Consider the following 17,406-nt stretch of genomic DNA (forward strand, 5'->3'; position numbering starts at 1 on the left):
GAGAGAAGGAGGGTTAAGCTTGAGGAGGATATTATGGACTGGTTGGATGCATTTACTTAATTTTAGAGAAACATACCTGGAGAAAGGTGCAGCTTTAATTCAGTTCAATCATGCTATTCAGGAGAGGTTCAGGCATTATAGGGCAATGGGTTGGCTGTAATGTGATTTGGTCTTTCGTCAATGAATGAAGTGGATGAGTGGCATGTCTTGCGATCAGAGAGAGGCAGAAGAATGGATAGAACATATGGGTTCTGGTGCAGGTTATGAGGTAGGGCTTTATAGGGCAGGATTGGGAATACCGCAGTGACCCATGCCACTATGATGGCATGGATTGCAACTAAATGGAATGGCAACACAGTCTCTGGCAAGCACTAAGTCAGGTTTAGCTCAACTGTTACTTGCCGGCTTTCAGCATTCACAGACAAGTCAGATTCAAACACAACCTTCCGTCTCCCGGACAGCCACACAACCCATGGGAGGTTCTTAGCAACAGGGATCTGAGATGGAGCGAAGTCATCAGTCTTCTTTAGTGGGTTAGGGACAACACCAGGCTTGGACGAGTTTGGCACAGCAGCAAATATTTGGGGGGCAGGCACAGCAACTACCATTTGGGATTGGGGGGTGGGGGGGTCAGCAGATGGTATTGGAGGTGCCCAGCCAACAACTAGGTACTGTTTTTGAAATGTCTGTACTGCAGGATGGAGGACAATTATATCAAGTAGTAAATTGACAGCTAAGTTTGCAGTCCAGCTAGGGGAGGGAGCCACAGCTGTTTACAGGGACGGGACTGCCAACTGGCCCTGTACAGGCACCACCACGATGCCACACACTGATCAACCTTAGTGTGGTCTGGTAAATCCAGCACTGCCAACTACCCCAGCCACAGTTACAGGCAGGGACAGTTAATGGGGGCTAATTCGGACATCCAAGGTGACAGACAGTTTCAAGCAAATGCTTCAGCAGAAACTATGGGACAACACCTGCCGCCTGTTCAATGTAGTTAGCTGCTCCCAGGGTGTGGCATGCAAATTCCATCATGGGTGCTTGTGGTGCAGGGTGCCAACCCTGTCTTTTCTTGCAAAACCCATGCCGGATTTACACCAGGCTCCATGTTCAATGGCCAGCCACAGCTTTGATCCATTAATAAAAGGCCCATCCCCATTCCACTTTCACATACTAGTGATACTCTTGAACGAGTACCCTAAGTAAGAGGAGAGGGAATTACTTTTTGGGGGTTTCAAAAGGAGGGGTTCAGAACTTCTTACACCACCCTATGTGCTTGCAGGATGATGGGATGAAGACACATGTAAAGAGGCTTGGAAAAGAAGAGGGAGGACACAGTTCACTATTTTGACCTCTGCAGGGAGGACTGGTTGCTCCTGGTTTGTGTCTCTGACTTTCAACTGGACTCCACAGGAGTGGTGGCACCAGCTATCTGATTCTCCCCCTGGTAGAGTAGACCTCGTGTGCTCTAGTGTAGCCCTGGGAAGCTGAAGAAGTGGGTTTATGTCCACTTCACTCTACCACCTAAGAGGAAACCATGGGCCTTGGTCGCTGTCGAGTTCATGCACTGAGAGTAGGATGCTGAGGGCCTTTGGGGAACTGAAGTGGATCTGAGGTTGAGTGAGGTCAGCTGACTGTTAGAGGCAGGTAGCTGGGTAGGTTCAGATCTTTTACAGAGAAGCGCTGTCACCAGGAGGCGGTAATGGTGAAGAATCTGTGAAGCACTTAGGACATCCAACTGTGGGACAGATGGAAGTGAGCAGTACTTGCCCTAGTTTTTTGTAAGCTCCTTTTGTTGCTAGTGAAGGGAACCTCTAGTGATTGTTCTTGGTGGATAGAGAGGTCTTTTGGGGCAAAATGCTGTAAACCTATATAAATCAATCCAATAGGAACTGTATGCAACTTTTAAATAAATTCCCTTGGGTGCGCTGAGGCTGTGGGCACGACAGCTTCAATAGCATTTTTAGCACAATCACTTGCTGCATAGGATTTTAGGAGAGCACCTTTTAAAAATCTGGAGCTTGACCAGGCACTCCAGTGGTCCATAGTGTGGAAGCCTTGAGGTGCGAACATGCACTCACCAAGATCACCCCCCTTTTCCAATAATGTCGTGCTGCTTTAACAGAGCTCGAGTCGGGCAGTGGAAGTTCGGGAAATCAAACTCCTACTCAGAGAGCCTCCCTGCCCTGACTGTAGCTATCACCTTCTCACACTCCTTTCCTTGCATAGTCCAGAAAGCAGCATCAAAGAGAGTGTTCACACAAACCAATAAAAGTAGAGGTCAGGTGGGAAGGCTGAGGACCACCCCGATGCCACCAAAGGAAAAGTGGTCTTGGAGTACTAATGTAAACGTGCCAGGATGGGGCAGGAAATTATTGGGTGCCCAGTGGGAAGCTATGGCACCAGATAGAAAGCACTGAGGCAGTGGTTGTTGTTCAAAAAGTAAAGTGAAACAAAGCAGTTCCTCTGGTTGCTAGACAACTAGTAGACAAAGTGGGAGCTGTGAAGGGTTAGCACTAGCAGCTCCTTTGTAGGAAGAACTAGGATTGGCATTGTTTTACTTTCTAGTACTGGAGAGGAAGTGCATGCTTATATTTTAGGTATATCTAGAAGGTACTTTGTTTCTCTAATGGTAGAAGTGATATTAGGTGTCAATAACTTTTGATACTCCTGGGCCTCCTCCGAACCTGCTTTCTCACATTCAAGGATAGAGTGAAGACCTAATATTACATTAGTTAGTGAGAACTAGGTGAAACTAATATGAAGCTTGTTGAAATGTGGGCAGACATTATAATTACTGCTCACATATCCATAATAAAGAATAGACCAATTGGACTAGGAGATCATTGTTCCTCAGAATGTTGCATTAAGTGAAGGTTCTCCATTCTTCTACCATTAGTGTGTACTCTGACATCAAGACCACCATACACCTGTAATCAATGTACGCCTGACCCAAGCTAAGGAGTGTCGCCGTCCGCTCCTCCTTACAATGTTCATTATTGTGACAAACTTAAAGAAGTAACATCAGCTTTAAGTAAAGAAGCCATTTAGGATCCCCAAGAAGTGGAAGGGCACCCCTCCACAATCTCCCAGTCACACCGTGACTCCCGTCTGCATGACTCCACCTCCACGTGCCACTACACCACCTGGTCCAAACAGCCATCCAGCTTGCCAAGCCACTGATAGCTCTACCTCAGCTGTTCCGCTCTCTCCCCCTTTAAGTGCCCTGACAGTCCCCTATACACAGCCAGCTCCCAGTCCGCCTGACAGCCAAGTCTGAGCAGTAGTCACCCTCACACACCTGTGTCTCATACAGGTGGGCCTGTACTGCACATTGTTGCCCCCTGACTGTGTTGCTGGCCATGGAAAGGTACAGTCGCATACATTCCCTGTGCAGCTTCTCATGGACTCAGTATGCAGTTTGTCATGCCCACTGGCCTTGCCGTTCACTGCTGTGTTGGACACTTGCCTGTACAGCTTCTCATGGACATACTCTGCACTCTGCCCTGGCCACTGGCCTTGTTGTTCACTGCTATTTTGCCCTTGCCTGTGCAGCTTCTCATGGACATGCTCTGCACTCTGCCCTGGCCACTGGCCCTGCTGTTTTGCCCTTGCCTGTGCAGTTTCTCATGGACATACTCTGCACTCTGACCTGGCCACTGGCCTTGCTGTCTTGCCCTTGCCTGTGCAGCTTCTCATGGACATGTTCTGCCTTCTGCCCTGGCCACTGGCCTTGTTGTTCACTGCTGTTTTGTCCTTGCCTGTGCAGCTTCTCCTGGACATGCTCTGCACTCTGCCCTGGTCATTGGCCTTGTTGTTCACTGCTGTTTTGCCCTTGCCTGTGCAGCTTCTCATGGACATGCTCTGCATTTTGTGCCTTACTCTTCTCTTCTCATGGTGCCTATCTGTGCAATTTGTGAATAAAGACAGTTGCTCCAGTTGTCTATTTTGTCAGTGTCCTTACTGAATAAAGTTCTTTTGCTGTGTGTAAATGCTTTACTGTGCCACATGGTCTGTGTGGCACTTCAACTTGGTGAATGTTTGGGCTCACTTGCTCTCTTTTTTTCAGGGGTGACAGGGTCTTCAGTTCTTCTTGGCCCAGATACTTGTGGTGGCAATGGTGTCAATTTTGAATGGTTAGCAGTAGTCATTTACTTGATTAGTTCATGTTGGCTCTATTGTACACATGTCAGGTTGGGGGGCACTGCCAGCACAGGGTGGGTTTCTGCACACAGTATTGCAGGCAGGCTGTCCAGGGTCATCATGTGTGTGTTCTTCCTATATGTGTGCCCAGTGGTGAATGTGTGTGGTCATCTTGTGATGGCCAGTCACCCTAGTCCCATGGCTTACTTTCCATGTGTGCTCTTGGATGGCCAGGTAGTGTGCAGTGTGAAGGGGTGAATTTGTGGGGAGTGTTGATGTGTGCATGCCTATGCAATGTCAACTACACACATGTGTCACCCAGGAGTTGTGTGCCTGTTGTTTTGATTGTTCATCCCTGTGGATGTGGTTGTATGCCCATGTGTGAGTTGTATGTTGTGCACTGTGCAGTGTGTTGGTGTGTCCTTGCAGTTCTGTCTGACTCCTACTTGTTGTTTTTGTCACTTGTGAGTATGCAGAGGGTGTTACTGGCAATTCAGTGTTGTGTTCTGTTGAACATCCATGTGTCTGGTGGCTGTTTGTGGGGTCTGTGCAGACCTGCTGCTCCACACTGCCATTGTGGTTGTGTTTTCTCATGCCTTGCTGTCCCATGGTGCCTTCTTGCCTCCAGTGTGGCATGTTGTGTGTGTTGTCATGCCATCCCCTATCTGTGCTTCAGCTGCCTACCCATTGTGGGTCTGCACTCACTCTCTTTGTGTATGGTACACTCCTGCCATGTCCCCTACTGACATGCAGTACACTTATCTTTGGTGTGAGCTGTCCCCTTGGTTTGTATGTGTGTGTGCCTCCCCATTACTTCATTTGTGCCTCTGTGCTTTGTGGTGCAGTTCTTTGTCCAGGGTCAATGTGTCACTGGTGCTATTTGTGAGTCATGGTTGCTGATATTCAGTTCAACTGTGTGTGCTACCCAGTCCTGTGGTCAAGTTGTTTCCACCTTTGAGTCCCAGACTTGTGCATCTATTGGGTGTTGTGTTGGATGTATGTGTGTTGTTTGTGCTATTGCTTCACTTCCTGGGTGTGCTGTTGTCTTTATGCTGTGTTGTATGGTGTTGTGTGGGTTGCTGTTCTGTCACTGATGTCTGTGTGTGTCTGGTATGCTTGGTGTGCACACACAGCTTGTTGTGCATGCAGTGCTGTGTGTGTATGTTGCCTTGTGATTGCCGGGTGTGCATCCCCTGATGTCGTGCTATGCTTGCTATGTGATTGTTCTGCCTGTGCATCTGTTGTTTGTTTGCTGTGACTGTGTTGTTCTGTCATGGTGCACTTCTTGTGTGTGTTGTGGTATGTTGTCTGTGCATTTTTCCTAAGTGATGAGGTTGTGCACTTCTGTTGTGTCTGTGCTCCCATTGCCTTTCCCCAGTTTAGCTGCACAGGGCATGTCTGTTGTTGTTGTTGTGGCTCTGTGTGTGTTTCTGTTGGGTTATGTGTTTGTCTCCACATTTGTGGTGGCATCCCTGTGTGTGTGTGTGTGTGCGTGTGATGCTTGTGGCTGAGCCCAGGGTGTGTGGTTGTTTGTGTGTGTATTGCCTGTCAAGTATTGCCAGCCTTCAGTGTGTTTGGCACTGGTGTTGTGTGCTGCTGGTGTGAGGGGGGTATGTGTGTAGAGTCTTACTGGCGTTTGTCAGTCCTGAGGTGTGTAGATGGTCCCTGTGTGTAGTGCTGCTGGTGTACTCCTATGAAGTAGTTGTGTGGATGTGTGGCTGTTCCCAGTTTGACTTCAGGGCCTTCCTTTCATCCTTTCATTCTTGTGCCTATACATGGTTTGCCTTGCTGTCTCCCTGTGTTGTTGCACTGAGCTGTCTGTGGTTTGATTTCACTGACTGTGCCAGCCATGTGTGCTTTGATGGTGTGAGGGTGCTGTGCTCTGTTCCTTGTGTTGATGTGATGTACACATGCTTGTTGTGTGTCTAAATGGCCTTCCATTTGCGTGCAGCCCACTTTGGTTTCCCTATTTGTTGTGCTCCATTGCTGTTGGCATGTGGGGTGTGTATGTGTGTGTGTGTCAGTCTGTGATATGTATGTGTGACTGTGCAGGCTGTGTGTCCATTTGGATGTTGATTCCTTGTGTGTGTTCATTTGTTGCTTGTCCTCATTGCTTTTTCCCTGAGTGTGGTGTTGTGTGTGTTTCCCTGGCCCTGTGCTACTGTGCTGTGTGTTGTGTGTTCTTGTGCAGCCACTCCTGCATTGTGTGTCTCCATGATTGTTAGTTGTGTTGTGCAGGGTATGTATTGCCCTGGCTTCTTGTTGTGCATGGGGTGCACAGGGGGGCACATGGCATGTGCCTTCATGGGGTGTGCTAGTGTGTGGTGGGAGTGGGTGTGTCCCTGTGGTCTTTGTGCCCTGCCCATGCCTGGCACTGGCCCTGCCTTCTGCATTGTGCACATGTATTTGCTTGTGTTCGCCGCTGCGGTGACATGATCGGTACATTGCTGCATGGTGGGGGTAGCTGTGTGTCCAGGATGCAGCGGGGTGAATTTGTGGCAGGTGGGTGATGTGTGGGTGCCCTTGTGGATGTGTCCCTGTCCTCCCTAGGGTGTCTGATGTGGATTTGGACCCTGTGTCAGGCCGTGGGTTGTGTGTTGTGTGTTGTTTTATTGTGTACCAACGGCGGTCCACAAGTTCCTGGTGATGTAGCAGGTACAGCACCAGAAAGACGTGTAGGGCTGGGTCCATTACAGTCGTGTCCGGGTGGTGTGAACCGGGACTGGTTTCACGCTCCGCTGTCGAGTTTCCGCCATCTCTGGTTGGGCGGTGTCTCCGCTGCGGTGCGTCTGCTTGCTTGAGTCATCCTAATTTGTGGAGCGGGGCGGACGTCATTCCGCACGGCGGAGGGATCCATTGGCTCCCATCGCCGCGGTGGTGTGCGCACTTTGATGGCGGTGTGCGTCGCACCGCGGCAGTCGAAAATTGGCCTATGTTTGACCATACTAATATGGCGGGCGTGATGTCCGCTGCTGGCGGGCGGGAAAAGTTATTTTACCGCACCGCCAGTGCTGCGGTGGTCCCACCGCCCTACATCCTAATGGACCCCTTACTGTCTCTTTATTCTGTATGTCCAGCCCCTGACCATGCCTGCCTGCTGCTGTAGCTGCAGCTTCTACAGCCATTGATCACAATGATGTGGTCTTCTCCCACTCAGTGAGGATCTGGCGGTAAGTGCCCTCCACTATTTTTGCCTAGTCAATGGGCGAGCAAAGACTAAGGGCCACTTGTATCATCCTATTTTGCAATCGCAAACTGTGCGAATTGCTTAATTTGGCCATTTGTGAATGCAAAATAGCCTTTCAAGATGCTTGAAAGGTTTTGGCAGTGCATTTTTCGGTAATCTCAATTGTTTCTGATTACCTCAAATTGCGACTACAAATAGGGAATTGCAATTTGCGATTCTCTCAGCACACGTACCACGCATTTTCTCAATGCTAACTTTGCATTTAGGAAATGCTATTACCATCAACTGCAAGTCGATGGTAACTATGTGGAATTTTTGAAAATATACAAAAAAATGAATTTTGAAAAGTGCCATGTAGCGGTTAGATTCCCCTAGGGCATGTGTGTGCTTTGCATGTGCACATTTTTTCTGGGGTGCTTTAGGGGGCCTTAGGCAATTAGGTAATCGCAAATTAGCTAATGCAAAAAATTCGCACCTATGGGCCTTTAGGCCCATAGGAAAGAATGGAGTAGTACTACCTAATAGCGATTCCCTATTTACCAAATCGCTATTTGGGGATTTAAAAAAATTGCTAAGGGCCTGATTACGAGTGCGGAGGTCATGAGACTGCCGCACTCGTGCCGGCGGTGGTCCTTCTGCCGCATTATGACTCGTTGCAGCGGAGGACCACCGGCTGTGCCAAGGAACAGTCGTTCCCTAGCAGTGGCGGAGTTGCGCCACAATGTAACATGCTCAGCGGAACTGGCGCCGACCTGCTGAGCATATAATGAGTTCCTGCACAGCCAGCCATTTCATTGCAGGAGCCCCATCATGAAAAGGCTGGGGTTGCAGGAACAAAGGGGGGTCTGCATGCCCCCCATGCCTCCCCACCATGGGGATACATTCAGGGGGGCACAATATGTGGTTCCCTGTCCGTATTACCCCAAAGTTCCAGCACGGCATGGAGGTCACTGTCCATGCTGTGCTGTAACTTTTTTTGCCTTTCCAATTGCGGGCCTGGTTTTTAGGCACCGCCATGGGAAAGGCCAAGGACTGTCTGCCTTACACAAGTTCAGCTCATAATAAGGCGCACGGTCCTGGAGCGGCTTTGGTGGTTGTGTCAGCAGAAAGCGAGCGCAGCACCGCCAAACTCATAATCGGCCCCTAAATCTTTAGTGATTCCTTACATAATGCGCATTTTGTGATTACCAAATAGTGATTTGGTGAACATCACTATTTGGTAATTGCAAAATGCTATTTGGATACATGTGGCTCTGACACTCATAGCTAAGGAGATCATCTCCTCCATGGACCACTGAATTTTGGTCCAATTTTGTAGCTATTTGTCCCACTCTTGTGTCTTATTTCATGAATCAGCCTTAATGTTAATGTCTATAATTGACTGGCTTCTCTGGTTAACGCTAGGACTACTCTCACCATGTGCAAGAATTTTGCCGGTCTGAGCTTTGGTGTCTGCCCACATCAATCTTTGGAACTTATTATATTTAGGCCTTCCGGACGATCTCTTTCATTGGCAGCAGTTGACATAGAATGCTGCTACCCAGAATTTGTTTGCTGCCTCATGCCAAGACCATATTTCTCTGTGCTTATGCTCTTCCCACTGGCGTTAGAGCCCAATGAATCCAAATAAAGAGGCACAAATACCAGCGGAACAACATCAAACCCTCATCATGCCTCCACAAAGCCTATCTGATCTCTAAAAACTGCACCAGACCACCAAAAAACCCATCAAAGTCCCACAGCCCTATTCAGACCTGAGCAATTTCCCACCTGAGCATTAGTCCCCTCATCTGCTCTACAGAATTCCAGGTAAAAGATCCTCATATCCAAGCTGATCTCCACAGACCCCCATGACACCTTAAAAATGTGCAATCTGCCTGCCATTGTTTTGTTATTTATTGACATTTGTAGCAATGAGTGCCGCCATTGCTACAAAAGTCAATAAATAGAAAAAAAAGTGTGCGGCCACTGTATTTGTTTTCCTAATTATTTACTATTGTAGCAACAGCGGCAAACCACTCTTTAGCTTAATATATTTAAAAGTAAAGTGTGGCGTGCCGCGATTGGTAAAAAAGTAAATAAATGGAAAAGAAATGCGGCATATGTCTGCCTTTTTATTTATTGACGTTTGTAGCAACAGTGGCATGCCGCTCTTTACCTGTAGATGTTGAAAGCTAAAGCATGGCATTGCGACCATTGCCACAAAAGTCCATTAATAGAAAAAAAGTTGTGGGGCGAAAACCAGGAAGAGTGGCAGCAATAATGGGAGTGAGGGGATGCGTCTGCAAGGGAGGGGACAACAGATGGCCAGAGATGGCAAACCAAAGGAAACAATTGATGTCCCTGTGGGAACCAAGCATCCAAGGTGGGACAGATGGACACTATTGACCAACCACAGTAAAGGAATTTGCAAAATGCTGGCCAACCAACCAACCAGAAGTGCTGGGGGGAGCTTAAAGCTTAAAGTCTATATTCTGAATAAAGCATGTCTCAAAGAGACAGCTCAAGCGCTGCCTAGGCGAGACCTAAAAACAGCCCATCTGAATCTCCTACTACACCAGTCACTTCTTAGTGAATGGCTGATCTCAGACTCTTTTTCATAGTACACAGGTTCCTTCAGGACAAATGGTTCAGCTGCCACTGTCAGTGGAGGTTCCAGTTCTGCTTCCACTCACTTTTTAGTGGGAGGCCCTACTTTGCCCGTCTTTTCTCAGTAAGTGAGCAGTTCCACGGATACATGCCCTCAGAGACTGTGGGAATAAGCATCTCTTTGACTGAAGGAGTGACAAGGAAAAGTTGCAACTATGTGTCTTGTCAGGAATTCTCAGGCGGAGATCTTCAAACTGGGGACTGGTCCACCTGTGGGGGCCTTAAGTGATCTCAGGGGGGTGGCAGTTTCTGGCCAAGTGAAGCATCATGTTTTGTTTTAAATGTTAAAAACATGGGCGGCAGTGAGCAACCTTGGAATGGGCCATCACTAACAACTTGTGTCATTTATCTCCTGACTGGGAGTATGTTTAAAAAGAGGTAACAGGGCTTCTCTGCAATGTTTAAATATGCTTAGACATATTTAAACAATGCCAGTTTAGCAGAATACTTAAGAGGTTTGAAGACCACTGTTCTAAGAGACGACATATACCTGCTACTACCAGCGGCGCCTTCTCCACTATGGCAGAGGAGCGTTGCCCCCCCCCCCACTACCAGCAGCCAAAAATAATAATAATAAACACTTGTTTATTATTGTTTTATTTTGTCTGTCGAACCAAGGCTTGGGGAGGGGCCAGAGATGACAGGCTGGTGGAGGACTGTTTTGCACTGTAATCAGTGTGCATGACAGTTTGGTCGGCTGTCTCAGGACGGCCAAACCATCATGCGCACTGAAGCTCTCTCCAACCCAGCTGCATTGCTGGGTTGGAGAGAACATATTTTAAAGGAACAAGGGAACCCAGGTAAGGTCTGCCAGGGACCTTGAGAATTAAGCTATTTTTAAGAACAGTGGTCCCTAGAGAAACAACAGTAAAAAGGAGGAGAAAGTAATATAGACCCAGTCAGTACTATATTTGTATAACTTGTCCAGCCGGACAGAGGTCAGATATTTAATATTTTAAACTTGAATAGGAACAATACAGACAAGACAATTTGTAAGTGGGACACAAGCCTGCATCCAACTAAACCAAGAGAGACAAACAATGAAGAACACAAAAGGCTCAGGCAAAGCTGTAAGTTTGTTAAACACACAATTTTCAATGCAATAAACAAATTGCAAGAGAACACCTTTACACATTAAATGACAATTTAGAGCAGTGTATAAGGTGTATCGGGTGTCAACGGCGTCTCGATCCATATATACAATAAATGGATCATCATCAGGACATTTAGAATAAGCATGCCTATGTGCAATTGCCTGTAATAACTGAGGTACAATTAGGAGAAGGAAAAGGGGGGAAAAAAGAAAATGCAAATAAATTAAAGAGAGCACCGGTTCAGGTACAATCATAGGAGTAAAATACAGACTAGTCTGTTTCATGTAGCAAGGTTTGGGTGCACCTCATAAATAGAGTACAATTACACATTTGCCTTAATGACAGGTTTGGAAGGAGGCCGTGCGAGTAGAGATAAAAACATGGAAGGAAGGAAAATGCATAGCCAGTCTGCACTTGGCCGCGTGAAGGTGCCTAAGAAATATGAAAAGGCAAGCGATTCCTCTGTGAACTGGGAAAAGTGAACGTGCGCGCCTTACGTTACAGGGAGACATATACATGTTGGCAACTCCCACATAGATAGTAACAAATATGGAACTGAGGGCACGAATGGTGAACAGCCAGACCTGAAGGAGGAAAAATAGAGAAGCTGTTGGCAGGGGGGAAGAGGGAGTTAAAATAGATGCCAGAGAATGAGCAGGCAGGTACTTACCAAGAAAAATACAATCAGAGGTGTAGGGGAACCAGACTGCTTAGAGCGTCAAAGGTAATGGCGCGGTATTAGTGAGACCTGTACAAACAAGAATAATAAGGAAAAAGTAAGGAGCGTGCAGAGCAATCGCTCTGAAATAGAAATTTGTGAGTGAACGAAAAGAGGGCTTACCCATCCAGTGATGGGAAGGGGAAGACGCGATGGCTTGAGTATCCCAACCCCTATGGCTATGTCTGAAAACGCACCTCTATACTCTGACGATTACATCAAAAAAATCCTAGAAGGCCCTTCTTTAATCACTGAGTTTGTCGACACCCCTATTAACACCAACACTTCCCTCTCTGAAGATCTTGAGAAGCACAAAAAGAAATGTGTCCACCTACAGTTAATGATTCGTATGTTGACTGAGTACCTTAAAGCCAATACCATCCCCGCCGGCTTACAGGTTAGAAATATACCGGGTGTCTTCACAGACATCCCTAAATATATTACAAACTTTAGTTACATCGGTACTACACGCTCCAGACATTGGATGGTGCTGGGCATTGATCTAGCTACCGAAGAGCTCAAAAAACTCAATTGGTGACATTGAGAAACAGATCAAAGACAAGAACACTGTACCTGAATGCAAAAAGCTACTTGAACAGGTCCAAAAAACTGTGGACGAGTTCCACTGTTTGGAACAGAACAAAAAGTCAAACAAAGTCAAAAAGGATATAAAATCCTTTTCTCAGGAAAGAGCATATCCCATTCTAAATAAAGATTTTTATTTAAATAGGTTTAACTCCCTCTTCCCCCCTTACTGCAGCTCCTCTATTTTTCCTCCTTCAGGTCTGGCTGTTCACCATTTGTGCCCTCAGTTCCATATTTGTTACTATCCATGCGGGAGTTGCCAACAGGTATGTGTGTCCCTATAAGTGTTTATTCACTGTTTAACTTACGTAAGGCGCGAACGTTCACTCTTCCCAGTTCACAGCGGAATCGCTCGCCTTTTCATATTTCTTAGGCACCTTCACGCGGCCAAGCGCAGAATGGCTATGCATTTTCCTTCCTTCCATGTTTTTATCTCTACTCGCACGGCCTCCTTTAGACCATGTCATTAAGGCAATTGTGTAATTGTACTCTATTTATGAGGTGCACCCAAACCTTCCTACATGAAACAGAATAGCCCGTATTTGACTCTTATGTCTGTACCTGAACCGGTGCTCTATTTTAATTATTTGTATTTTCTTTTTCCCCCCCTTTTCCTTCTCCTAATTGTACCTCAGTTATTACAGGCAATTGCACATAGGCATGCTTATTGTAAATGTCCTGATGATGATCCATTTATTGTATATCTGGATCGAAATGCCGTTGACACCTGATACACCTTATACACTGCTCTAAATTTTCATTTAATGTGTTAAGGTGTTCTCTTGCAATTTGTTTGTTACATTGAAAATTGTGTGTTTAACAAACCTACAGCTTTGCCTGAGCCTTTTGTGTTCTTCATTGTTTGTCCCTCTTGGTTTAGTTGGATGCAGGCTTGTGTCCCACTTACAAATTGTCTTGTCTGAATTGTTCCTATTCGAATTTAAAATATTAAATATCTGACCTCTGTCCGGCTGGACAAGTTATACAAATATAGTACTGACTGGGTCTATATTCATTCCCCCCCTTTTTACTGTTGTTTCTCTATGGACCACTGTTCTTAAAAATGGGTTGGAGAGAGCAGGCACAGGCTCCTAGTCTACCTGGAAGCGCAAATCCACAGTGCTCAAGCCAATCCTGAGGCTGCTTTCATGCAGTGTTAGGATTGGCCACAGGGTACTCTGGTAGCCTGTGCCTGCAGTGCACGGAGCCAGATCAGAGCGTGGATGCGGATAAGTTACGTATTTTTCTTTTCTTTTTTTTTGTTGTTTTCCGTCCCCAGTTCCCCCCTCCCCCTTTTCTGCCACTTTGCCCAAATACTGGCCTCTACTGACAACTACAAGGATTTGAAGACATTTTTGCCTACACTGTATCCGACAACAAAGGAGGGAGTGCACAGCGAATTTAGTAGTTGGAAGTGTTTGTTTCATTTTTATCTATATTTAAAAAAACTGAAATATTCTTTATATGAGATGAAGAGGTGTATGGTGCATGGGCACTGAAGCACATGAGTCGCTTTGATATTTTACCAAAGACCTTTTTCTGAATAAAGTGTGTTTTAAAAAAAACAGAGGGTACTGTTGAGGTAATGAGTGGGAATTTACGTTAAGGGGTGATGTAAAATTGAAATGAAGGTATTGGGAATTAAATATGGGAAGGCAAAGTCAAAGTGACGTCTTGAATGGGTAGATTATGGCATACAAATACTGATGTTAGACTTCCTCGTCCCCCTTCTATGTCTCAGTGAGTATCTGTGCCATGCCCGGGAAGGGCTAAATCTCTAACTTCTGTCACTTACCTTCACTGAGAACAAAGAGGCTTCTTTATGTGATTTTATGGCATTGGTTTATCTTTATGAGCAATGCTAGAAGTTTCAGTTAAACAAAGTGCCGCTTTTACAAGGATAGGTTGGGTGTGTCACAGGAAATGAGATCACAGATAGGAATGAGAGACATCAGGGTAAGAGAGATAAATTACTAAAACTCGACAAATGTAACAGACGTCTGTGTGTTAATGGCAAAACAGGAGGGGATTCACCAGGTCAAGCCTCCAAGGGCTCCCATTTAGGAAGCAGTGTCCGACCTAGACCATGTCATTACATGCAGCAAACATTATCAAGGCATTCTCTGAAGCTGAAAGAACAAAAAAAGTGGAGACTATTAAATCACATTATTGAATTGATAGGGAAAATGCAAGCCCTCTTTTCTGTTTTTTTCTTTTGTAGCATGCACCGCGGATGTGCCTCATCCTATCACAAGGCATCTGTGATGTGCTCCTGAAAACACAAACAGGTAAGAGAGCTGACATTTCCCCTATCAACTCAATAATGCCATTCAGCAGTCCCCTGAGCTTCTCAGATTGTAAAGCATGTAACCTTTCCTGTCATTAGTAGTGCAGCATGCTTTTTGTTGTGAAGCAGACTGTCCTGAAAATGTTCTGGAGCAGCAAGGTCACATCACACACACTTGCATGCCGTATCCTGTATTGAAAAGGCAGCTTTATATCTGCATAAGAATGACAAACTGCCTCTCCTCGGACTGGGCTATGCAGACAACCACCCACTAATGAATTATACCGGTGCTACGAGGCCTTTATTTTTCCAATGCTATTTTGTTTAGAGCATGGGGGCTGTTCAGAGGTAAGCCCTGAATCGCAATGTCATTCATAGACTGATGTTCATGCACGCATGCGATTGTGCTGCCCAAAAGTGGCTTGCCGCCTGACCTCTTGCAGCAAGTCAGGCCAGAGACTCACTATAACCCAATAGCAAAATCATATTTTACCTCTGTGGTTGAGGGCAAATGTTAATTTCAAAGACTGCAGATTGCAAGGATGGAGGTCCAAGGCCCCAATGGCCAAGCCACCCCTGCCTCTGCCTATCAGTCTAATGGGGTTTCCCATCCTTTGCCTCCTGGTTGGTGGCTCTGTTTATAGTTGTGTAGGTTCCAGTGGCTGCATCCCGAGGTGATGCCTGCTGGCCTCTCTGTCTAAATTAAGTCCAGGCAAATGGTGGCCCTTGTGGGGTTTCGTTGTGTGTTTTTCTTATAACCGCAGATGTGCTTCAACATGTAGTGATTGAGATTGCTTTAACCAACATAAATGTCAAAGCGAGTTCCAAATAGGAACTGTTCGAAATCACCTTTGGAACACCTCTCAACAGGGTTACCACTATATGACAATTGAACAGTGCTGCATTATTGCAACATGAAGGATGGCTGCTGCCCACAGTAAACACCATGAATGGCACATCCCCTTCTTTTTCTTTCTCTCCTGCTTCTTTTGTTTCCAGGTCCTGTTTCTCACCAGAGCAGGCTTCTGCAGGTCGCATTGGCCCATGCACATTGGCATTCGCCACGAGAGTGCAATATGGAAAAGGGGTAGGGGCCTCACTTCCAAGAAATCCTGTTCAGGAGTGAATCTCTGCCCCAACCTGGGTGAGGGAAATTGTGTACCTGTGAGATTTATTGACTCTGAATGGTAAGTGGATCTTGCCAAATTGCCAACAACTGGGCACATAAGCTGGACCTCCAATCCGGCTCGAGAAAGAACATCAACATTGATAGATGGGATCCCAATCTCATGCTTCTAGAACATGAAGCTCTATTCTACTCATAACCTGAAGGTTGGGTTACAAGCTTGGATGTCCCTCTGAGGCTCTGCTGAACTTGCCTGGGTGGAAGCCCCCAACCAGCCCATAGAAGCCAGAGTTAGTGACACAGGGCCACATGTACGTCGGAAACATTTTGCTAGTTCCTAATTGCAAATTTTTGTGAGTCGCAATTAGGAAGTTGCAAAATGCGATGCACCAATGTCTCAGACACATTTAGCGATTCCCAATTGGGTTGCAATTGACCTGCTCCATCAATATTCATAAGGCAGGTTGCAATTTGCGACCCATTGGGAATGGCCTGTAATCACAGGGATGGTGGCCTGCTGAGGTCAGCAGACCACCATGTCTGTGATTGCTTTTTAAATAAAGCCTTGTTTTATAAATACAGCCCGGATGCATTTTTTTTTTTAAACTGAAAAGATTCCTTTTCATTTTTTAAGGAGTAGGCAATGATCCGTGGGACCACTGCCTGCTATTAAAAATGTTGGCGCCCACATTGGAAACCCCTTTCCGTTTGCACATGGGTTACCACCCACTTCATGGAGTCAATAAAATATGCTTGTTTTGCGACTGCATTCCAGTCGCAAAACATTCATACAGCCCCCTGAGATTCGCTATTAGGAAAGGATGCCCTTAACACGCCCCTTCCTAATACAGACTCGTAAACCCTATTTTTCAAGTCGAATAAAGGTTAGTGACTCTCAAAAAAAGGATTAGTACATGTGAAAGGGCACAGTAGCTGTCACAAATGGCCCGATTCTCCATTTGCGACCACTAAAACCTGTCGTACATGTGGCCCACTGTGCCTAGAAACCCTTGACCTAAAACTTGAGGCGGTCTCCATCAAGAATCAATATCTTCAAGTGCAGATTAGCTGTCTGGGGGATGACTTGGCCTAGAAGCATTGGTTTTGTACTCCACGATTCTACTCTTTCATATGGAGATCCAGAACCCAGTTGGCCTGTGCACTATTTATATAGACTGACCTCAAGACAATCTGTTTGGTTTCCAGTTGTGCCTTTGGCCTCATAACGCATGTGCATCATGGATCAGACATCAGTGAGGGGGTCCTTTTGATGTATGGAGCCATTGATCTGGAGTTACTAAAACCCTAGGTTTTGAGATATCCATATTTTAATTTCGTCCTCGGAAGAGCAGCCACCACCTCATCTTGGGAGTGGGACTCCCATGAGTCGAAGCTCTGTTCGTAGATGACGCGGTGAGGGCAGCAAAGCTTTGGAGGCAGCCCTTGCCACTCATGACTCTCCATGTTGCTTAGAGTGGACTAGTGCTTGCTTGGTTTCCTGCTCGACTCCCACCTGCTGCTCCCGCGGGGCACCGACGAAGACCATGATCGGAGCTAGGGGTGCTGCGGCGACCCGTAGCTTGGGAATTTGAGAGGACTGAAGGACCGGAGGCC

Source organism: Triturus cristatus, chromosome 1_2 (assembly GCF_964204655.1).
Source record: "Triturus cristatus chromosome 1_2, aTriCri1.1, whole genome shotgun sequence".
Taxonomy (NCBI): Eukaryota; Metazoa; Chordata; class Amphibia; order Caudata; family Salamandridae; genus Triturus; species Triturus cristatus.